At 37.3% G+C, this 24,671-nt stretch overlaps 3 long non-coding RNA genes across 3 annotated transcripts in view; 2 read left to right on the top strand and 1 right to left on the bottom strand.

Moving 5' to 3' along the window:
• Positions 1 to 15,116, top strand: part of LOC122140779 — a 22,530-nt gene extending 7,414 nt beyond the window's left edge. The window contains exons 3-4 of the long non-coding RNA XR_006157354.1: positions 14,880 to 14,933; positions 15,087 to 15,116. This is a non-coding gene — a long non-coding RNA (uncharacterized LOC122140779). The remainder of the gene's footprint in view (positions 1 to 14,879; positions 14,934 to 15,086) is intronic.
• Positions 13,549 to 15,570, bottom strand: LOC122140776. Its single transcript, XR_006157350.1, has 3 exons — positions 15,217 to 15,570; positions 14,706 to 14,793; positions 13,549 to 13,633 (listed from the first exon to the last, which is right to left on the bottom strand). It is a non-coding gene; the product is annotated as an uncharacterized LOC122140776 (long non-coding RNA).
• Positions 15,571 to 17,059: 1,489 nt separating this feature from the next.
• Positions 17,060 to 24,433, top strand: LOC122140772. The gene is made up of 3 exons (XR_006157345.1): positions 17,060 to 17,214; positions 17,896 to 18,127; positions 24,120 to 24,433. It is a non-coding gene; the product is annotated as an uncharacterized LOC122140772 (long non-coding RNA).
• Positions 24,434 to 24,671: the final 238 nt, after the last annotated feature.

Here is a 24,671-nt window from a genome sequence, read left to right as displayed (position 1 = left end):
AATAGAGCCAAAGGTAAGTATTTGTGGCTGGAGTGGAGGATGTGCGTTAGAGTGGATGAGGTTCCGGGAAAACACGAACATCCAACGCAGACACCACCTGAAGCCAAACAAACAGAGTAGTGACCTTAAACAACGATCTCACAAACACAAGACGTGAGACAAGCCAATATATAGGGAATGAGTAATGAGTGACAGCTGCTGCTGATGACAATTAACGGAGACGCCCACAAACTAATCAGTGCAGACGCGAAACACACAGACTTCACCACAAAGTGCAAACACCCAGAGATCACGGTTTACCAACCGTGACAGTCACGCCAGATATCATGCACAATATTTTAGATGTTGTTGGCCCACTAGAGGTGAAACTAGTGCTGTCAGAACTTATAGCTGAAGGCCACATTACCCTTGATACTCTCAACTATAGGCTCACAAGCTTTGATTATGGTTTCGTTGATAGGTGCAATAAACCATCAGTCCTGTCAAGCCAAGAACTTAAAAACCCCCAGCACCACCACGCGCCAAAACTGCAGCACAAATGTGGTGCCTATTACGATTTCTTCCTCTTCTGGTAGGTGACTTAATACCACATGACAAAAAGCATTGGGAATTGCTGCTTCTACTGTTGTCTTGCATGGAAATGATATTTTCCCCGTCCATGACTCCAGAGGCCACAATATATCTCAGATGTCTTATTCAAGACCACCATACACTCTTCCAAGAGTTGTTTCCCTCATTTGCATTTAAAGCCTAAACACCATTTTATGGTTCATTATCCATCTACATTCAGAAAAATAGGCCCCCTAGTCAACTTTTGGACAATGAGATTTGAAGCTAAAAATAGCTTTTTTAAAAGACTAAGCCATGTAAATTCATTGGGTTAAAATAACCCACAGATGGGAAGGTGCTATACCAACCCATAGTTGGGTTACTGGTTGGGTTATTTTTAACCCAACATTTATTAGTGTGAAACAATTCTTTCCATTATTTTACTGAGAATTGGTAATAAACTTATTGGTCTACTGTTTGGCCCAGAGAAAGGCATTTTCTTATTTTTCGGTATTGGTACAACTTAACATATTTCCATGCTTGTAGACATATATTATCCGTAAAACACAAATTAATTATATGAGCAATAATAGGAGCAATGATTGAGACTATTGGCTTCAGCAACTTATGGAGAAAGGAAATCAACGCCAGGTGGTTTTGTTTTTACAATTCATCAGAAGTAATTCCACTTTAGAACCACTGACACTCTTAAATTTAAAAAGCTATCATGTTTTACCTTCCACCATTTTATATTTATTAATATATTTGATAAATCTGTCTTGTATGGCTGTGTAGTATTTTTAGGTTTATTTGTTTTTATTTATGAAATAAATCATTAAGACGATTCGCTATATCACTTGATTTAAGTAAATAAATTCACCTTCCATTAGTCTAAATAAGCTGGAGTTTTGATTTATTATTTCCTCTTAATATATTATTTTAGTGTATTCCATAATTGTTTACTATCGTGTTTTTATTTCTATAATTTTCTTAGTATAGTACAATTTCTTTTTCTTCTTATTACCTTAGTTACAAAAATTTCTAAGTTTACAATATACTTGCCAGTCTGATTTAAATTTGGATATAAATTGCTGCTTGTTCTCTCTCTCTTTCATAAAATCTTTTAAATTCTTGATCCAACCACGGAGTGTTGACATTTCGAACAGTAACTTTTTTATTGGTGCATGGTTTTCTACAATAGTAGCATTAAGGTTTATCAAAAAGCTGAAAAATGCCTTCTCTGGATCTTTCTGTAGAATTACCTCTGACCCATTTTGTATTTTCTAACATCATCTTCATATTGTAAAGTACCATGTTTAGCCTTAAATCCAAATAAGCGTGATTGTCTGTAGAATTTATAAACACCTTTAACCTATCCAGTAAGATTTTTTCCAACACTTTAGACAGGATACTAGCGAAAGCTATAGGTCTATAATTATCCAAGTTATCTACCATTCCAGCTTTGTTCTTAATAACTGGCACTAACAGAACAGACAACACTGAGTCTGGTAACACACCATGAATCAGTAGGCCAGTAAAACAGACAACTAATAAAGGGGCTATCCTCTTACTTCCGTATTTAAGATAGTCAGCAGAAATATTATCTAGGCCACTAGCTTTATTTTGAGGCAATTTACTTATAGCATGATCCACCTCACGTGACATGATCACTATTGGATCATTAACCTGAATATCATCCACATTATACAATTCATTTTGGATGCAATTAAAAAGACTGTCTCCATAATTCTGCAATATTATCTGAAACTCCATCCAAGGTAGAAGGAAGAGATACTCTGCATCTATTAAAAGTTGTGACATCTTTCCAAAACTCAGTGATATTATGATTTAAACAGCTTCATAGCCATAGAATCAGTCCTTAAGGTTTGCTCATTTTTACAGATAAAACGAATAGCATACTTATATCTTGCATTTGTAGACTTCTTATACTCAAGCTCAGGCCCTTGCCTGAGTCTACCTGCTATAACCCGTAATTTAAAAGCTACCCGGGCTTCATCCTGATATTCAGCTACGTATTTTTCTCTTCTTTGTTTCTGTGTATGTATAGACAATAAATTGTTGTAGGACACTGTAAAACTGAAGAATACAATAGGTGCCTTCTCATCTTTGGAGCTTGGCCTGAACAATAATTAGTATGGTGGCACAGTGGCAATGTAGCACTGTTGCCTCACAGCAAGAAGGTCCTTAGTTTGATTCAGCAGGTTTTTCTGTGTGGAGTTTGTATGTTCTCGCCCCATGCCTGTGTGGGGTTCCTCTGGGGTGCTCTTGATTTCCTCCACAATCCTCCACAAGACCTGCAGCATAATGTAGAAATAATTGTAGAAACTCAATTGTCTGAAGGTGTAAGTCTGTCTGGCCTTCAGTCCACCAACTAACCATCTATCCATCACGGGTGTTTCCCTGCCTGTGACATGAGAAGCTAGGTTAGGTTAGGTGACCCTAAAAAGCATAAAGAGGTTTGCATTATGAATGGATAATTAGAATGGCAGATTACAATAGTGATGGTTTGCATTAGGCAAGCACCACTAATGAAAAATTCTGATAAATGTTTTCTCCTGCTTAGTCCCTTCATGGGAAGAAAAAGCTGTACTGTCATTTGAAATGTCTTGTTTCCTAACCACAATGACTGCAGTCTGGACTGGAAGGTCTTAAGTTCATAGGCCAAACTAGTGGTTTCAAAATGGTACATTTCCGCTCTTTGTTACAAGGTTGAGCAAGTGAGCAAGTCATGCTGATGTTACACAAACAATATCTGCCCAGACAACCCCACTAAGAATGAGATGTTTGAAGACTGTTTTGTTTTAAAAAAAATTTAAGAACAGCAAAAAGGGCACATGTCTGCAATTTTTGTAAGGCTCTGGCCCTTAAACTATTTGTTCACTTTGCTGGAATTTAATAATAATAATAATAATAATAATAATAATAATAATATAATATATATATATATATATATATATATATATTATATATATATATACATACATACATACATACATAATATATATATATATATATATATATATATATATATATATATATTATATATAACAGTACAGACCAAAAGTTTGGAAACATTTGAACTATTTTTAATGTTTTTGAAAGAAGTCTCTCTCTGCTCAATCAAGCCTGCATTTATTTGATCAAAAATACAGAAAAAAAAAACAGTAATATTGTGAAATATTATTACAACTTAAAATAATAGTTTTCTATTTGAATATACTTAAAAAAAAAAAATATTCCTGTGATGCAAAGCTGAATTTTCAGCATCATTACTCCAGTCTTCAGTGTCACATGTAACATCCAGTCTATCACATGATCATTTAGAAATCACTCTAATATTCTGATTTATTATGAGTGTTGGAAACAGTTTTCTGCGGTCTAATATATTTGATGAATAATAGGTTAAAAAGAAACTGCATTTATTCAAAAAAAAAAAAAAATTCTAATAATATATATTCTAATAATATATTTTCTTTACTATCACTTTTTATCAATTTAACACATCCTTGCTGAATATAAGTATTGATTTTATTAAAAAAAAAGAAAGAAAAAAAAAAAATTACTGACCCGCAAATTACTGACCAGTAGTGTATATTGTTATTACAAAATATTTATATTTTAAAAACATAGCTTCTTTTTTTTTTATTTTTTACTTTTTATTCATCAAAGTATCCTAAAAAAGTAACACATGTTCTGAAAAAATATTAAGCAGCAGAACTGTTTCCAACTTTGATAATGAATCATCATATTAGAATGATTTCTAAAGGATCATGTGATAATGATCCTAAAAATTCAGCTTTGCATCACAGAAATAAATGATAATTTAAAGTATAATACATTTAAAAACAATTATTTTAAATTGTAATAATATTTTCACAATATTACTGTTTTTTCTGTATTTTTGATCAAATAAATGCAGGCTTGATGAGCAGAAGAAACTTCTTTCAAAAACATTAAAATAGTAATGTTTCCAACTTTTGACCTGTACTGTATTTATATATATAATATGAGTCAATATGTACAGTGTTGACCCTTGTTCCTCATAACCTCTGTAATTCGCTCTGGCATGCTGGATATTAGCTTCTGGGTCAAATCCTGGAGTTGCCTGGCCACAGATCCAAAATATTAGTTCTCAGAGTTTATCACAATTAGTGTTCTTCTGCTTGTCCACTCGCCTTTTGAGGACTGACCACAGGTTCTCTATGGGATTGAGATCTGGGGAGTTGCCTTGCCACTGATCCAAAATGTCATGTAATGATCTTCGAGCCACTTTTTTTATCACTCTTGCTTTGTGACATGGTGCTCCATCATGCTGGAAAATGCATGGAATCATCACCAAATTGCTCATGGATCGTTGGAAGAAGTCCCTCTTGCAGGATGTTTTGATATCATTCTTTTATTCATGGCAGTGTTTTTTTGGGCAGAATTATGAGAGAACCCACTCCCTTGGTTGAAAAGCAACCCCACACATGGATGCTCTCTGGATGCTTCACTGTTGGCACATCACAGGACTTCGCTTGTTGGCAGCGTTCACCTTTTCTTCTCTGAACAATTGATTTTCCAGATGTCCCAAACAGTCAGAAGGGAGCTTCAGAGAAAATAACTCTGCACTAGTCTTCTGCTGACAAAGAAGTGGCTTCTTTGCTGTCCTTCTTGACACCAGGCCGTTGTCCAAAAGTCTTGGCCTCACTGTGCATGCAGATGCTCTCACACCAGCCTGCTGCCATTCCTGAGCAAGCTCTGCACTGCTGGAGACTCGATTCTGTAGCTGACTCCTCAGGAGGAGACGTCCTGGAGACTTCTTCACTGCAGTGAACCTCTCCTTGAAGTTCTTGATGATCCGGTAAATGGCTCTTTCCAGGTGCAATATTCTTTGTAGCAATTTCCTTGCTTGTGAGGCCATTTTGATGCAAAGCGATGATGGCTGCACACGTTTCTTTGTGGGAGAACACAATTATTTGAAGTGCTTGTTCCCTCCTTTTATAGCAATCAGTCTGCTCTTACAATCTGATTAGTATGATAGTGATTAACCTGACTAGTACTCATTCACACTTTCACATGTGCTGCTGATATGATTGATCAGTTAATGTTAGCTGCTCATTTTGTGTCAGGATCAAAAAAACAGTGATTTTTCTTTTTTTGTCAAATGTTTTGTCAAATGGCAATTATTTATAATGCATCTGATCACTCTACACAATAATCTAGAAACAATGTGAATGAACACCACAACAGCTTAAGCAGCAAACTTTGCAGAACACAAAATTTATGTTACTGCCAAAACTTTGGGCCACGACTGTACAAATCAAAAGAAGTTAGAAAAGAAGTATGCAGAAGAACGTGCAACTCAAGGGGGTTACAGCAGTACTTATTTTTATTAATAGTAATAATAACCAAAACAATTATTTTGTTTTATTATAACAATAAAAATGTTATGATTACAATAATCCTATCATACTGTATAATAAAAGTGATTATACTACGGGGCGTTGAATGCTTGAATCTGATTGGCTGACGAACATTCTGAGGTGTGCAATTATTTTCTGGGAAACGCACGGCGAACATAGTTCCAGGCAGCTCTCTTGACCGCATTACAGTTCCATATCACTTCGCATATAGTAAAGCTGTAATAACGGTCACGCAGTTTGCACAAAAAGGTGTTGTCAGCGCTGCCCTGACGGTTTGATCAGCTAGCCTATACAGTGTAGCAACTTAAAGGCTATACATGACATTTCTCACTAGCGATGTAATAACAGCGCCTTTTAGAAATGCTGCAGCAGAAGAGTGTTTAGAGACGCACAGAGGTATGTTAGCCTAATTCACACAATCTCTCTTTCTCTGCACTGTTAAATGAAGACAATATTAATTATTATTATTATATACTGACCTTCTATGTAAAATACAATACGATTATTGCAACAGTAACCATTTTTAATGATTTGTTTAATTAATATAATTAAAACAAAGTAAAATTAATATTGTGTTAATAATAATAGTAATAACACTTTTTTGGTTTTGTTTTCAACAGTTTTAAAAACGCCTCTCATTACAAATGTGGGAAGATGGTTTCTGGAGTAAATCAGCTGAGGGTCTGTGACAGTGAGACTGTAGCTGTTGAGATATTTTTTTTTTTTTGGTCTGTCCCTATGTACTTCATTTATAAATGTATTTGTATTATGCAGATTCTTAATTAACACTATATACAAGGCAAATATGTGAAAACAACCTGCTCCCCCCCCCCCCCTTTTTAAATCTCCAGTAATAAATTAATGAAGTTATGCAAATAACCAGAACATCACCTTATCCCTACCCAACACAAATGGTCCCATACAAACTGAGGGGGAGACAGAAAATAAATAAATAAATAAATAAATAAAATGAATGAACAGAATCTCTAATGGCGTGTTTAAATTTTTCCACATTTAGAAAAGACACCAAGTCCTTCAACCAAGAAAATTAGCAGGAGGGCATGAGGATTTCCAGTGTAGCAGTATCTGTCTTCTGGCAAAAACAGTAATACCAGCATGACGCTTATTATTTAAACCATCAACAGAGGATACTCCAAAAAATGCAATTATTGGACAGGGTTTCACAGAAACATTAAGAGCTTCTGACAACGTGTCAAAGAAAGAAAACCAGAGAGAATTCAATTTAGGACAGGTTTAAAATGTACGAGTATGATCTGCTGGGGACACTGAGCATCTATTGCACCTGTCATCTTCTGTTAAAGAAAGTTTTTACAATTTTGCTTTGGTGAAATGAATTCTGTGAACAACTTTAAACTGAACAAGACTCAAACGAGCACAAATACCGACAGTTCATTTTAGCCAAAACATTATTCCACAGCTCCTCATCTAGTCGCAGTCCTGCGAAAATTGAAGCTGGTCATAAAAAGAGGCAATGCAGTTTTGAAATTTTAGGTTTCAGAAGGTTAATCTCCTATGGTTTAAAACACATATACATGATAATCAGAACCAAAACAGATGTTTTTAGCAGGTCAGAGCTTTGCAGCTCTATTCTGGAAAAAGGGGCGGGGAACAGCAGCTCATTTGCATTTAAAGACACAGGCCCGAAAAACAGCGTGTTTCTGCTTCCACTCAAAGCATTTGATATAATAAATGATCTGTGGAGTATTTTGAGCTGGAACTTTACAGACACATTCTGGGGACACTAGAGACTTATATTACATATTGTAAAAAGGGACATAATAAGTCTCCTTTAATACGGTCCATTAATTTTGTAAAATATTCTTTGTGCAATGACTTGAATGAGTTTGAGATATGAACTCCTAAGTAACGACAGTAAAAGACATGTGAACATTGAGAAAACATGTGAAAAGGGAAGCATAGCTGGGGGAATTTGTTTTCCCAACTCATTTATGGGGAAACACACTTTTAACCAGGTTCAACCTGTATCCTGAAACAGAGCCAAACTCATTCAACAGACACATTATGTTATCCATACAGTTAAGAGGATCTAAAACATATATCAATAGATCATCTGCATACAATGAGACACAATGTTCCCTTCAGTTGTAGAGATTTTATAAACACACGTCGATCAGGTTGTTTGAAGTCACTGAGAACAATGTTTTCAGATTTGCAAACTTGTAGATTTATTTTTTCCCACAAACACAACAGTCACATCTTCTCAAACTCTTCACTGCAGGAGCACAAATCCTGTTCTGTGAATCAGAAATGAAGAAACTCATTCAATGAATATAGAGCAAAACATTCACACAAAATCTTGGATATTTTTCTTGCACAACAGTCCATAACTACCACTGTTTTTTCATTTGCAAATGACAAGTGCTCTCACTCTTACACCTCATATCTGTGTGAAATGTGGAGTAAAAGTGATTTGTTATATATGTTTGATATATATATTCTCTTCTGCTTTACCTTCTAGAGAAATGACAGATCAGGATGAATAACATAAATATTGCAGCTAATGTAAGATTTCACTTAAGAGAATTTACCCATGGTTGGATAGTAATTTTTACAAGAATACCATAGTAAAGTCCAGGGATGTCAGAGTTTGCAGTAGGGGAAAACCGGGGCGAAAGTAATGTGGGAAGAAAGTAACAAAGCGATTATCTCAGAGACCTGATTACATTTGCATTCCAAGCTATGACACCACGTTCAGCATGCAACCCTTTACGGAGCTGCCAAATATCACGTAATTTCATCATCGCTTCCTGCGTTTAGGACGGAAAGCAGTTTTCAAGTACTGTAAGTACATTACTGAAGCTGTATTTTTTTAGTGCTGTAACACATCCTAAAGTTTGCCTCATCAGAATTTTTCAGTAAAAAAGTAAATCAGGTTTAAATGTCAGGAGTTCCTTTCGGAACGGAAATAACACTTCTTACTTTCGTCCCGCTGCTAATGTGGTGACTTTCTGGGTGTTGCAGCATTTATTAAAACATGTTTATGTCATATTATACCAACAGAATATGCCAAGAGTTAGGGTCAGAAAGACAGACAGAGGCTAGATCAGAGATATTTATGAGAGGGGGTTTCTGGACATATCTGTCAGGAACATCAGTCCCAGGGCAGCTGCTAAGTCGCATGGCATATGTCACGTCACTTTGCTCAGATACTGCAGGAGGAGGGCAGAGACCAGTAGGGAGAAGACTAGACACACCAGGGTACAGATCACATTCTAAATTCTTCTCTGTGGACCAAGAGAGGAAACTGCGGGCTTATATTAAGAGGGCAGCAGATATTTATTTTGGCCTGTCTCCTCAGAAAAAGCAAAAACACTCAACACGCAGCTCACTCACAAATGTGAGATTTGTGTATTCTTTAAATATATTTTTTCATTTTTATCCTAATTAAATTTTAAGACAGTTTTTGTCCTATCTTTCTTGTCTAATTGTTTCATTTTCCACTGTCCTCTGAAGCTGCTGCAACATGTAAAAATCCCCAGTGCAGGATCAGTAAAGTCTTATTTTATCTTAATCATGTTATAAACAATCCCATCTAACAATTTTTTTATGGTTTAGGTGCGTACATTTGCATATGAATTGGCCGGCATATATGGCTGCAAATATCCAGATGGATGGGATGCCACCAAGTTGGCGGGAAAGGACTGGCTCACCTTCTTCCTTGAACGCAACAAGACATTGTCTATACGCTGACCTCAAACTACCAGCATGTCCCGTTCCACAAGCTTCAATAAAACAAATGTGACTGCTTTTTATAACAACCTGCAGACAGTTCTTGCCTGCTACCTTTTTTGAAGCAAAGGGACATTTGGAACGTGGATGAAACAGGTAAAGTTTACAATTTGTGATTCAGTGGTTTAAAATACACAAGACAAATTCATTGCTATATAAAATGTAATGAAAAATATAAACTATAGACCTTGATATACATACATACTGTAGCCTATACAGATAAATATATACATATTATAAAACTATGAGGTGAATAAATATGTAATTATATAAAAACACTACACACACACCTAGCTAAAATAAATACATATACAAATACATAAATTAATTAATAAATAAAAACAGATATTCGGTTGTTAATTGGTGACGTAAGAAGTGATGTTTCCGGGTCCAAGCCTCAACTTGCTTCACTTGAGAATACTACCTCAGCAGCCGTTTATGAGTCATTGTTTATTTATATTAAACATTTAAGCTAAACGTTTTCAAATTTTTAAAGTGTACACTACAGTCTCCATGTTCACAGCGTCCCAAACACAAATAATTTTTATATTTATTTATTTATATTTATATTTTCATTGTCTGGCTATCTGGATTTTGTGGTAGTATTAATTCACATCGTGAGTGATTTTTTTTGGTATATTATATCACATTGTGAGTGTATATTAGCACCTTTTGTTGTTTCTCATGGTATCTGATAGAGCCTTTGGCTATAGAAGCGGTGACACGTGACGTCAGACTTAACAAGTGGATAGAGATAATAAAACAATAATGAAAATAAATTTGTAACTACATACAAACACTAACTAAACACATACACACACACATCTAGAGTATAAAAACACCTCCAAATGTTCATGAAGCTTATCAAAGTTTATAATTAATTTCCAGGTACCACGACAGTCCAAGTGCTTGATAAAATAATCGCCACCAAGGGGAAGCACCAGGTCGATGCAGTGACCTCTGGGGAGAGGGGGACATTGATCACCATAGCCCTTGCAGTAAATGCACAAGGCAATTGCATTCCCCCGTACTTCATCTTTCCCAGGAACGGAAGACCCACTTTGTGAGAAATGGTCCCATTGGCTCTGTTGGTTCTGCAAATAGCTGCTCAGGCTGGATGCAGGATACAGACTTTCTTGCCTTTCTGTCCAGACACACACTCGTGTGACCCTGGAGTCGAAGGTGCTTCTCCTCCCCGACAATCATTGGTCACACCTTTCTGTGGCAGCAATTGACTTTTGTCAGTCAAACGGCATAGTCCTACTATTGTTCCCACCCCACTGCTCACAATCGTCTCCATGCCATTGACAGGAGCGTCTTCAGTCCACTGAAGCGATATATAAACACGGCAGCAGATCACGGGACGAGGAGCAAAAGAAGAGGATCCAGAAGACGAATCACTCCCAATCCCAATCGCCGGAGTACTGATCTTCACCTGCACCCAGCAATCACTCACCTGGATAAAGCCATCATCACGCCAGTACTCTGTCATCCGGTCTACCGTTTACTACTCCGACACTGGGTGCCCGACCCATCCTCCTCTAAACTTGCTCTTTCTCTGCCCTCAGATCCCCATTGACGTTCTCCAGGATTCTCCATTGCCTGTCTCCCCATGTCTCAGTCCTCCAGAGCTCTGGGCTTCATCCAATTCAGTGGACTTACCATATCGTTTGTCATACTGCATTCTGGTAAATGAACCTCTTTTGCCACCTGACTCTTCCCGGCACATATAGTGTTGTTTCAAACTTTTTCCACCGTCTTCTGAGAATATGCTATGGTTTTCTCAAAGCCTCTGTCTAAACATTTGTTTCTGCAGCCACACTGATACTTGGGTTTTTCGTGGCTGTTTTGTGTTTGTTTATGGATTATATACTTTAATACTGTTGAAAAAAATGTTTCATAAAATGGAATTGACATTGCCAATAAACAAACAATCTAAACAATTCAAGTTTATGTCGGGTTACTTTTATAAAATTGAAATTTAAATGAAAATGTAATTTAATAATTTTTTGCAAAGATGAAGGACAAAATATGTTTTGCAGTTTACATGGTCAGGTGTATTTAATAAAAAAAAAAGAGTAACAGTAACCAAAATCTAGCTTGTATGTGTGTGTCTTTTGCACCCACCTGTGTGTTACTTTCGTCCCCAAACAGACGGGGTCAAAAGTTACACATTGTACAACTTATGTTCAAAGGTGAATGTATACTATAGTTTGTTTTCCATTTGTACAAAAACCACCCTGTTATTGATAGACACACACTGTGACACTTTATTGGGACCACAGCCAAAAAAAAATATGTCTAAAACATTATCTTTTAAATTAAGTTTTCTGAAAAGTGGTTACTTTCGGCCCTCTGCTCCTCCCCTACAAAGTTATTATGCAAGTTAATATTCTGATCATATTTTTATTCCAAGTACATTTTACCAATTCACATCAATCTCAATAACTACTAATACTTTTATAAGCTTTCTATAATTATTAAGAGCGCTGGAAGTAAAAAAATGTTTTGTACTCAGGTGCGCAAAAAATAAGCATTTTCACTTTTACAGGTTATAAAATGGCAACAAAAAAAAAAAACCAAAACAAAACAAAGCTTTTACTCATCAATTTAAAGTTAAAAATTATTAAATGCCCAGCCGAGAAAGATGCAACACTATAGTAATTGAAAAATTGAGGGTGTGACTTTTGGGCCAATAAAATACTCGATGGTAGCGGGTCACAAAAACAGGTTGAGAAGAGAAAAATTATTAAACTGTATAAGACTTTAGAATTAAGGTGAAGGATTTAAGTTTGAAGCCATCAGGAAACCTTTAGTCTCCAGTAATGCAGCAAAAGTATAAGGTGTCAGATTCTCAGGAGTCTTTGAAACGTGACGTGACATCCAGCCCAGCTATGGTGACCCATACCTCAGAATTCGTGCTCTGCATTTAACCCATCCAAAGTGCACACACACAGCAGCTGAACACACACACACATGAAACACACACCTGGAGCAACCATTTATGTCTGCAGCGCCGGGGGAAAGCAGCTGGGGGGTTCGGTTGCACTTTGCTCAAGGGCAGCTCAGTCGTTGGTTTATTACCGGCCCAATACACACACAAACCCACAAACCTGTAGGTGTTAGGAGTCAAACTCTCTGACCACTAGGCCCACGACTTCACCAAAGCTTGCTAAGGTAAAGTCCTGGACAAATGACCCCACAAACAAGACCGAAAACAAAAGCTGAAGGTGGACAAACACATTAAGACTAATTCGTTAAACGGCATTTATAAAACATAGAGTAGGTTGAGGAATCTTGAAGGACTACCACCACATCCTTCGTACCAATGTTTGAAGATTTGTCTCCAGAATTACTGGCAGTAAGTTTTGGGAGTCATTTTAAGTTTATCTCTTACCCTGACAAGGTCTGTCTTGCTCATTGTTAGCAGCAGCATCACACCACCGACTCCCTCGTCACCGTTGCTGTCATTGACTTGAACTGGTGCTGGAAACCTCAAGAGTCACTCTTAACCTATCTATACCCAATCCATAAAACATTTTAAAAAATCAGTCATTTGTTTATGACACTTCAGCTTCATGGTTAGGATTATTATGGTTTGTAATTTGTAAAATACTGGGATTGTTTTTAATCCTATATATACCATGCATAATACACTTATTTCACACACTGTAGATGTTTTAGTCATGTGCTTATTCTGCCTGATTCAGACCGTTGCAAGACACTTTAATGAATGAAAAAGCCCGTTTCATTAAAATGAACTGTCATGTAAAAACTTACCTTTAATAACAAACAAAATTGACCAGTTCCATCATTCTCAGCTTCAGATGTTCCCATGAGCTTCTCCCAGGCAGATGAGCCTCAAGATGCTTGGGGTGAACACTCACCTGACATTCAAGGTAAAATAGCATTAATTAGTATTTGGTAAGACGAAACAAAAGGACCAATTACTGTACACACCAAGACAGCCTCACATTAGGTATTTCAGCATTTTCTGTACAAATCCAATCAGAGAATGCATTGTTCTGTAGCTGAGACCTTCAAGTTCCAAGCAAGAAAGAACACAGCGTAAGTTGTATGACTCACTTTTGGAAATACTTGTAGCATTTCATCTAGGTGTACATATAGAAATGTGGCTTGTTTAAAGCAAAATGTAAAGCTAAATAAGCTAAAATACAAAGCAGCTGAATGAGTAACTTTTGTAATGTCAATTAAGCTCATTTCAGAGAGAGGCTTCTCTAATGCAGACCGCCAGCTGGAAACTGGGGAAGAAACACCACATCTATCACTCAAGGTAAAAAGCATTAATTAGTATATGGAGGAAATCAAAAACACAATCGCAAAAAATGAGTCATGGCTAACACAAGCTAATACAACATTTTTTTTCCAACTGTTTTCTAAATAGAGAACACTTCCTCCCTGTCCTAAGACAAGCTCTCAAGACCAAAGACCATCAACCACACCAACACGAAAGAATGGCAAAGTGAAAAAAAAAAAAAAACTCTGATTTAATTTCAGTCATACTGGGGTTACTCACGAAAAGGGTCATATGAAATTCTTTTTTAAAGATCAGTATTTTGTGTATTTGGTGTAAACAGAATATGTTGCAATGCTTTAAATATGCCAAAAAACATTATTTTTCAAATTACTGTAACATTATTGTAGGTCCTCTATGCCCCGCCTTTTGGGGTATTAAAAAAATTTAGCAAATACAACTCATTTGAAGAGCACAGATGCGTCTGAAAGGAAAACTCCTACAAATGCATGTTCAGTAAGGTTAAACACAAAAACAACTGTGTCCACGTCTTTTCAGCACTAATTCTTTACTGCGTCTCTTTAGTAAATCCTGACAGTACTATTTTAAAACCAAAAGAAGGTTTGTGCTGGCGCAAGCTGTTAGTAAATCTAGCCCATGGTGTATCAGTGTCATGCACTGTCATGGTAGCAAATACAACTTACCAGCTTCACCTTTCTTAACTCCAGCTGTTCCAGTGAGCTTGTCCAATGAAAATGAGCAAGAGGATGCTTGGGGTGAACACCCATCTAACTTTCAAGTTAAAAGAACATTCATAAACACATACACTGCAAATTAATAACACTAGGTAACATTAGATTTTCTGTACAATCCATCAGAGAACACAATCTCTGAACAGAGACCCTCAAGTACCCACCAGGCAAGAACAAATAGTAAGTCATTTGTATTTTTTTTGCCTGTTGACAGCAACGTTGCCCTGTGTATCATCAGCCTAAGGCTTTAAGCATGTAGCCATATCTTTAGCAACACGATTTTTATGACGTGTTTTAGTTTTATCACATTTAAATGCTTTTTTGTGCTTGCAGGTGCTTCTGGTGTGAGACGATGGAGCTGCAATCACTAATCAATGTACACGTACGTTAAATTGGAGTGCTAAATAAATTGTAAATTATACATTTTAAAGTTTAATTAAAACACTCTCCCAGATAAACCTACTGTGTTGCAGCTGTTGAGAGGACAATTCTGGAGGCACTTAACGAACTGGACATGAAGATCAATCATCTGACTCCAGTGGTCCAGTCTCTTGCAGCTAACAGTCGTTCCAGTGCTCCAGTGCTGCTGGTGGACAGAGAGGATGATGTCTTTCCTCTCACAACCATGGAGGAACTAGACAAACTGGAAAGACAATTATCAGAAAAAGCAATGATGCAAAAGATGGTAAAAATCATTGACATTTGAAGGTTTAACAGTTGTAGTGAAGTAAATAATGTCTATTATATACCCGGTTTCACAGACCAGGCTTAAGGCTAGTCCCAGACTAAAATGCATGCGTGAGCTGTCTTAACTGAAAATAACAGTGACATTCCTTATAATATCCTCAGTAGATATATTTTAATGTCTCCCCTCGCCCAGTTTTTTAAAGTTTAAAACCAGCAGTTCATTGAACACTTTGTCCATACATCCCTGTCACAGTGAACCACATCATCACAGGGTCATTTTCTTAAAAGTTTAGAGTAAGGAAATTAAACATTACATAATATTGAATGATGTTCTTGTCATGTGGACTAATTAAATAAATGTTATTTTTATTTGTTTTTCCAGTACAAACAATGAGATATTGAATTCATTTTTCAAGATTAGAAATCTAAGAATAATATATATATATATATATATATATATATATATATATATATATTCTATAATATATATATAATTACATACTTTCTATTTATGGTTTCCAAAAAAGGGACATTTTACTTTAAAGAAAACACTACATTTCAAAAATCTGTTTCTTGTTTACTACTCTAATGGTGCACATATTGACCCCTTAAAAGTTTGTAAAACATTGCAACGTCTCCGGGTGGCGGGGCTTAGCTGGAGGCAAAAAGAGGCACGGACGCGATGTTGACAAGCGTAAACTAGCACGTTTTAGGAGGGGTTTATTAAACATGGATGCAGAAGAAGGTTCGGAACTGTCCCGAATATGTAGTCACTGACTCTGCGGGACTGTGACAAAAAAATAATAATAAAAAAGTGGGAGTTAGCATACATTTATCAATTAATTCAGTTGATCACTCAGTTCACTGACCAAACTGGTTATCTGACCAAAATATAATGACGAGTGAATAAACATTACAGTAGCCTAATTTATTTATTTATTTATTTTTAGTTAAGCCTGGTGTAGTTCTTGTATCTTGTTCTCATTGGAAACATTTTAACCAGGTTTGTGGATATTTCCTAGACAACATATGAATTACTTTCGGGTGGTTTGGGGAATTTTGTCAAGGCTTATGTCTAATGTAACCTATAGCTGGGCTAACTATGATTAGCAATGTGGATTATTTTAAGAGACCATTCAAATAATGGCACACACATCTATCGCTGTATGTTTGTTTAAAACATTTAAGCTAGCTATGTGCTGAAGGTTGGGCGACTTTTCACGTATAAAACCATAAACGTGCTGATTCGTACTAGATAAAACCAAACGAGAAGCACCAGTTACATATGCATAGATTATTTTACCTAATATGAAGTGTGCACTGCAAACACGAGCATTATTTATGATCGTCTCTGTCTAGTCTTGTACGCGTATATGCATTCAACCACAATTGTCTTCTTGATTTCTGTGAAGGAATGTCGGCCGGGACCTGGTGAAACTTTAGTTTTTTGAACCAAAAGTGCTGTTCCTTCTATTCTGGCAGCCAAAAACACAACAAGACGACATTTTAAAGTCAAAACCTCAAAGTTTTAGCGCGCCTGCTATGAGTTCTGCCTTATGTTTTTGCCTCCAGCTAGAGCGGTGACGTCACAGTGATGTAGGCGATTGAGGGGTCTATTGGCTGTAATGGGGTGATAAAAGAAAGGCTCCGTTGCCTGAAGAAAAAGGATAATGTTAATGAGGCAACAGCGATTGAACAGGACTTTTATTTTGATCTAGTGGTGTGACGTCATAAGGCTGCGCCGCGCTTCTGCGTCTGTTTCAGCTGAAGAGAGGTTTGTGGTTTTAAAATGTTAGTGTTTTAATTAATACAACGCGTTCAGTATACTTTATGGTTTTTTTATAAGCGCTGTAAAGTTAATTAATTATTATTGAATGTAGTATTGTAAAACTTCACATAACATTAATGAATGTTATTTTGTGTAAATAAAGCGCATGCACGCATTAGTAACAGAAACGGTCTCATTTCGCTCTCTATATAGTGAACCAGTTCATCCTAACCACGAACCCAGACGCTGGGAGTAGTGATGGAGAAACAGAGCTCATCAGAGTCAATCAATGGATTCAGAAAATGATTCTCTGTTTTGAATCATGACTCTGACGACTCACTGCTGTTCGAAACAGTGTGAATGAACAACAAACACAAACAATAGGTTTATTTATTTATTTAAGAAAAGTGAAATCTATTTAATGTTGCACACTAATAATTAAATACTTAATATTTATCATAATTAAATAGTAAGTGTTAATTTTTGTTCTCTTATTTATGTTTGTTATTATTGTTATTTGTTGTTAAGGTTTTGAGTGTTTTTGGCTAATTACTCCATTATCTCTCACTCTGACTGACTTTACCTCACTAGTGTGCTGACTACTGAACTAGGGAGCAGATTGAGACGCACCCAGAGATTTAGTTTGGGTTTATCTATCTGTCTGTTAATTATTCTCATCCTAAACAGGTTAAGTGTCCAAACACACAGAAAAAGTGAGATCCACACGACTCACTGTTATAAAGATGGTGTTTATTAAATAGGAGAGTGAAGAGATGAAGATAGAAGAAACATTCAGAGTCAAACATGAAGATACTGAGACACACTGTTATAAAGATGGCGTTTATTAAAGAGGAGAGTGAAGACGTAAAGATTGAAGAAACATTCAGAGTCAAACATGAAGATACTGAGGAACAAACAGGTTAGTTTTCATTCTCAAAGCTGAACTATTTTGTCCTGTACATTTTTTTTTTCATAATTAATTTGCCATTGGCAGGTGTTTTTATACACTTGATTTATTTTTTTTAAAATATATCATTCAGCTTTTTTTTAAAGGATCAGCTTCATTTATTGCTTCATTTAATTTGTTTCTACAAGTGCTCTTAAAGTGGAAGTGAAGCAGTCAGTCAAGTTTATATTATTTAGTAAATTGATTTAAACTTTAATTAAAAATATAACAAAAGAAAAAAAGGATGTTTTGTTATAGCTTTTGGAGCAAGTGTGCCGCCGTCTTGTAGTACCACCACGTGTGACGTCACGGGGGTTGGTTCACTCCGCTGGCCAGTGAAGTAATATCAGCATTTCTGTGGCATGCATTTTAATAGGAAAGGATGGTGAAAACGAAAAGAAAAACGCATGTGAATATTTCAGACTTTGTGCAAAGACCTTAACTAATCACCTCTTCTGAATGATGGCGCTAGTGCTGCTCTATCATTCTCCCTTGTTTTAAGCCTGGTCAGTTTAAAAATTAAAGTGTTTTAAGCCATTCAAAAGAGATTTCAATGCAGTAATAGCGCGCTGTGACTCGGCTCAGACTGCACGTAAGTACCAAACCGAGTCCTCTTTCTAGTCTGCCTGAGCAAATGCACAGAATATTATGTTAATGGCTGTTTTGAGAGTATACATGCAAACACGATTTGTTTAAGACCCGCTCTTCACCCCAAACCAGAGCTGATTCACGACTTCTTCTACCTGTAACATACTGCTCAGTCCCCTAAAATACATAAACATTATCACTTCTTACGGGCTCAATAGTCATTTCAAGTTTGTCTTCCTCCATTTAAACAAGCATGTGTTCAAAAAGTAAAGAAATGCTTATATTACTTCACTGACCAGCAGAGCGAACCAACCCCATGACGTCACACGCGGTGGTACTGCAAGATGGCGGCCACACTTGCTCCAAAAGCTTCAAAAACATCCTTTTTTCTTTAAATTGGTTACATTAATCATGTTTCAGTATATATTTTAATTAAAATAGAAGACAATTTACACAAAAAAATGTAAACTTGACTGACTGCTTTACTTATACTTAAAAGGGCCATTTTCTACTCTTATATCAGTGCTCTGATTTAAACACTGCATTTAAAGAGATGGCCTGACCACTGATCTATATATGACTGGATCGCTCATCGCGTTCTAAACTGCCAGCATTCACAGTGAAGCCACCGAAGTGTTCGATCTGCCATCTTACTAATCCCTACCGGCCAGAGAGCACCAGTGAGTCGCTCACATTCAAACATTCGCTGTCCTAAAATCACCCGATTTGAAGCAGATCAGTCAAACGGGACTATCTTTTTATGTGTATGTAACCGAATGTTTACTTCAGATGTTATCTGCAGAGCGTTTGCGGTCTTTTGGGGACAGTATAAAACGATATATTTAAACCGTTTAGGTTGTGTGTCTTCTGCTGCAATCTGATGACACAGGTAACGATCCAACACAAAATATATCTTATTTCTTTATTAGAACATAATTATTCAGGAATTATTAAACATGAACGTATTAGTATCAGAAATTGATTTGAATATTTATTAATGGATGACTAATACAATTATGTTGTTAATGTTGCTTTATAATGAAATGAAAAGCTTAACTTACTATCTTGGAAATAAAGCTTTATGTCTTTAAATCCGTAATGTATATAGTCAGTTATTTCTCTGAATAAATTCAGATTTCAGAATGAGCACTTTTTCGTTTGTTTTATATGTTGAGGTCATGTCCGTCTGATGTTTAATCATGTTCATGATGTTCGCTACTGTAATGAACGTAGGTTTTTAATAAGTAGGGGAAATTCCCCAGACATTTAAAAAAATATCCGTTTACATGCCTAGAGTGTTTTTGCATAGTAATAATGTACAGAGATACTAAAGATTTATAAACGCTGACTTGTTAGGTGATGTTTTTCTCATTAAAATCATACAAATTCCTATTAATTCAATAGAAGCGGTTTGTCACACACTAGGGATTACCAATATGGCTGGCGCGCGGCGTAATCACTTTCATGACGTCATGAGCAAGTCCAGTTCTATTATAGATCAGAAGGAGAAACAAGATTTTGATGTTTCGCCAGCCAACAGGAAGTTGTTATAACTCAGGCATACAATGTCTGAATCTGCCCCAAACTTCATGTTTGATAAGAGCCCTGTCCTGAACACACACCTTCTGGCAACAGGAAGTGACATGTTTTATACTGTAACAAACTGTAGAGATGACTTCCACTAACTCAAATATACCATGTTCGATCTCCATCGAACTTCACATGTTTGCTAAAAGTCCTAGATCCTGGCATGAAGACAATCAAGAACTGGCAGCAGGAGGTTTAGCACAAATGCAAAGACTTTGCAGGGCTCCAGCCTGCGACCATTTTTTGCTGATGGCCAGTTACAGAGAGTACTTTTTCTGAGCGACCATCACGTTGTTCACACTCATAAGTGCTGCCATTTCGTTAGCATTTGAGAACAACAGCAAACGAAACGAAAGCAAAAACTGAACCGCGCTAAGTTTCAGCTGCGCAGCGCAGACCATTTATCTGCTCACACTCGACACAAACAAACTTGTCCGAGCTCAAAACAGCTTTAACTCGAAAGCCAAATCGCTAATTTCTGCCTCCATCAGATGCACAGATGCAACAGTGCTGCGAGATCAAGTGAGAGCGTCTGAATTTGCCGCACAATCTTTCATGTTATTTTTAATGGGATGAACAAAATATACTATCACAGTAAACAAACACTTATGTAAAATAAAATAAAAAATACATAAAAACACAAGCAGAGGAGCACTTGTTGGCTTATTAGTCATTCATTTCTAATTTTCTCTAGAAATTTCCTCTCACTTTGAAATGATAAAAGCACTATAAAACTAAAAAAGCTCAAAGATTTGTTCAGACTTTTACACTTTTTTTCCTGCAAACTGAAGTAATAAAAGTCACAAACTTTTCTTTATGACTGCTACTAAATCACACATAATCACCAAAGTTTTCAGTCTTTATTTGCTATGAAGAATAATTACACAAATTTAATAAGAGTGGAATATATATATTTTCTGTATATATTGAAAAGTAGATTTCTGTCGTCGTGTTTGAGGCTTAGATCTTAATAAAAGAATTGTGTATGCATCTTAACTCAAATTAAGTGCTTTTTCATGTCAAATCTGTATAAACAATAAACAAAGAAAAATAAACAAGAAGTTCAACATGAAATATTATTAGTAACTGCACTTATTAATGCAAAACAATACAAATTCTTTAGTATTTGATTAAATGATCTTTATTTTGAATACCCCCACACACCACCCCCAGCGCTACCAAATCTACTCCTGGTGCCACCATCTATAAAACTTAAGGCCCATTCACACCAAGAACGATAACTATAAAGATAATAATATTAGCGCCCACACCAGCGAACGATATCTTCTGTTTATTCACTCGTCTGGCTGCGTCTTAAAATTCTCGAGCTTGTTACAGCAGGATGGATTCTGATTGGCTGTCAATTTTTTTTTTTTTTGTTCATCAGCTCGAAAAAAATCGTTTTGAAAGTGATTCCAACAATATCGTTTATTGTAGGAGACTCCCAAAACAATATTAGGAACCATAAAAATGGCAGAATAGGGGCACTTTAATGAGAGATTAATTGCAAGACAAAACCATTTCAAATATAACATGTCTGTTGTTCTATTTTTAAATGGGCAGTTCGAATGATGAAATAGGATATTATATTCTGATTATTAAATTAAATATTAATTATTCTTATTATTCCAAGCATCGGCTTATGCCATTTTATTGACAGCAGACAATCATGCGACTGGCCATGATTTACAGACGTCCAAAACAATTACCATCTGTATAGGGTTTAAGTTGTTATATATGCAAATTGTCACGGTATTCTGCTGGTGTGCCCTAGATGGCCACCAGAGGACACTGTTTTGTGTGAGCACATGGCTTGTTGTGTGTTTATTGATGCCATGTGCTCTCCTGTTTTATTGTCTGTCCCCTCCCATCTTACCTCATTATTGTTTGAGGTGCTCCACCTGTTTGTCTCCTCATTTATTCTCCTGGTGTCTGCAGTCCTGTGCTGATCCATTGTTTTACGTCAGTGATACTTGTGGTGTGTTTAATGTCTACCCATATTGCTGTTTCCTGCCTTGCAGTGTTGTGCTTTGTTCCAAGCCTGCCTGTCTGTTTTTGCCCCTTGGGGTAGTTTTTGTTTGTTTTGTTTAATTTTATTATTAAAAAGTAAAATTTTTCTCCTGCATTGAGTCCTTGCCTCATAACTCCAGTACCATGACAGAATGGATCAGCCAAATTAGAACTCAGCAGAAAATGGCCAACCTCCCTCTGCCAGCCTCTACAACCAGCAGCCCCCTCTATCAACGTATGGTCCAATTATCGGCATTGAGTTTCCTCTGGCAACAGGGGACTGATCTGAGGGAATTTGCCTTGAAATTCCGGAGTGCTGCAGAGGGGCTGGATTATAATGATTCGGCTCTCAAGGACTTGTTTTCTTATACCTTTGATGAGCCCATCAGTACCTGGAGGAGGTACAGCACTGAACACCTGTCTTTTGGGGGCGTTCGTGAACTAAATAGCCCACAATGGGATTTTTTCTGACATGGCCGCCTATTCAGAGTCTATTCACATGATGGCCACCAGGCCAGCATCTTGTCACAAAATGCCTGCCAGTACAGAGGCTCTTTACAGGATGGCAGCCACTCCTGAGTCTCGTCCCGTCATGGCCGCCACTCCTGAGTCTCGTCCCGTCATGGCTGCCTTTCCAGAGCCTCAACACAAGATGGCTGCCAGTCCGGAACCTCTTCACCGGGTGGGCCCAAGGCTTTTGAGACTAGCTTTCAGTGTGGCGGATCCACCGCTGATCTCTGCCAGAGCAGCTGGTATCTTAAGGGCCTCGGCACTGGTTGTCACTGAATCCAAGAGTGTCTGGGAGCCCTCAGAGTCCGCTTCAGAATCCACTCCATAGGCCGCTTCAGTCTGGGAGCACTCAGAATCCACTCAAGAACCTGCTTCAGTCCGGGAGCCCTCAGTGTCCACTCAAGAAGCCACTCCTGTTCCTGAGTCAGCTCCAGAGCATACTCCTACCTATGAAACCCCACGTGCACCCATGTGGTGGTCTCCAGCTCCACCAGATCCAACATTGTAGTGCTCTCTTTCGTCTATTTGCTGTGGTGGTCATCCGCTCCACCATAGGAAGCTTCGGTCATGCCTGCTCTGCTGTGGTGGTCTTCTGCACCACCGTGGAGATCTTCAGCTTCTCCGAGAAGTTCTGGTGGGTTTGAGCACCACATGCTCCACCCTGGTGGGCTTCAGCTCTGCATTCTCCGCCCTAGTGGGCCTACGCTCCACCCTTGCTTACTGCTCTGCTGGATCTTTCTGGTCTACCTCTGGCTTTAGGCCTTCTGCCACACAGGCCTGACCCAACGTACCTCCCCCTAGTCCACCTCCATTCCACCTCCCTCCTGGATTCCTTTTTATTTTGATGGAGCGTCTGGGGGGAGGGTTGTTCTTCATGGTTTTCTGCTAATTACATAATTACACCACTCATCTAATAGAACTAGAAGGGAGATGTAGCCACAATCAGATGGCAAAAGTAGGTCATGTAACTACAATAAGCAGTTTGGTATTTCCAGAAGAGGCCTGTGCCTGTGCAATAGGGTGACCATTCGTCGTCTTTTTCCCATACATGTACTCTTTTCGGACCTAAAAGAAAATGTGTCCAGCCATGATTTCTAAATTGCCCAAAATGTCCGGGTTTCGCCATTCATTGTGAGTTTTTGCATTGCTTTGACCTTTCTCTTTAGCTCCCTGCCTTCTTGCATGCCACTACTGGTAAGTCATGTACACAAACAGTGGTCAAACTGCATCTCAATCATCTCTAATTTTTATTTGTCTTTTCTCACCTTAGACCTGATGGTGCTGAAAGAGGAGAGTCAAGAACTGATTGAAATGGAAGATAAATATCAATATAAGAATCAACACGATTTTACAACTGGAGAAACACCTTTGAGTTGCTCACAGACTGAAATAAGTTCCTCAAGAAAAATGGATCAAAAGACAGGAAGTAGTAGTTATTTCACCTGCCAACAGTGTGGAAAGTGTATAAGTAAAAAAGGAGGTATTAAAAGACATATGAGAACTCACATAGGAGAGAAGCCTTATGCCTGCCAACAGTGTGGAAAACATTTCAGTAAAAAAGAAGCTATTAAAACACACATGAGAATTCACGCCTGCCATCAGTGTGGCACATGTCCTCAGTGTGGAAAGAGTTTCAGTCCAAAAAGTAACTCTTAAAAGCCACATTAGAATTCACACTGGAGAGAGGCCTTTCATATGCCCTCAGTGTGGAAAGAGTTTCACTCATTCTGGAAACCTTGGATACCACATGAGTGTTCACACTGGAGAGAAGCCTTATTCCTGCCAACAGTGTGGAAGAAATTTCAACCGGAAAAGTAGTCTT

This window comes from Cyprinus carpio, chromosome A4, assembly GCF_018340385.1.
Source record: "Cyprinus carpio isolate SPL01 chromosome A4, ASM1834038v1, whole genome shotgun sequence".
Taxonomy (NCBI): Eukaryota; Metazoa; Chordata; class Actinopteri; order Cypriniformes; family Cyprinidae; genus Cyprinus; species Cyprinus carpio.
The sequence above is the reverse complement of the archived record's forward strand: the minus strand, read 5'-3'. Positions and strand labels throughout refer to the sequence as shown.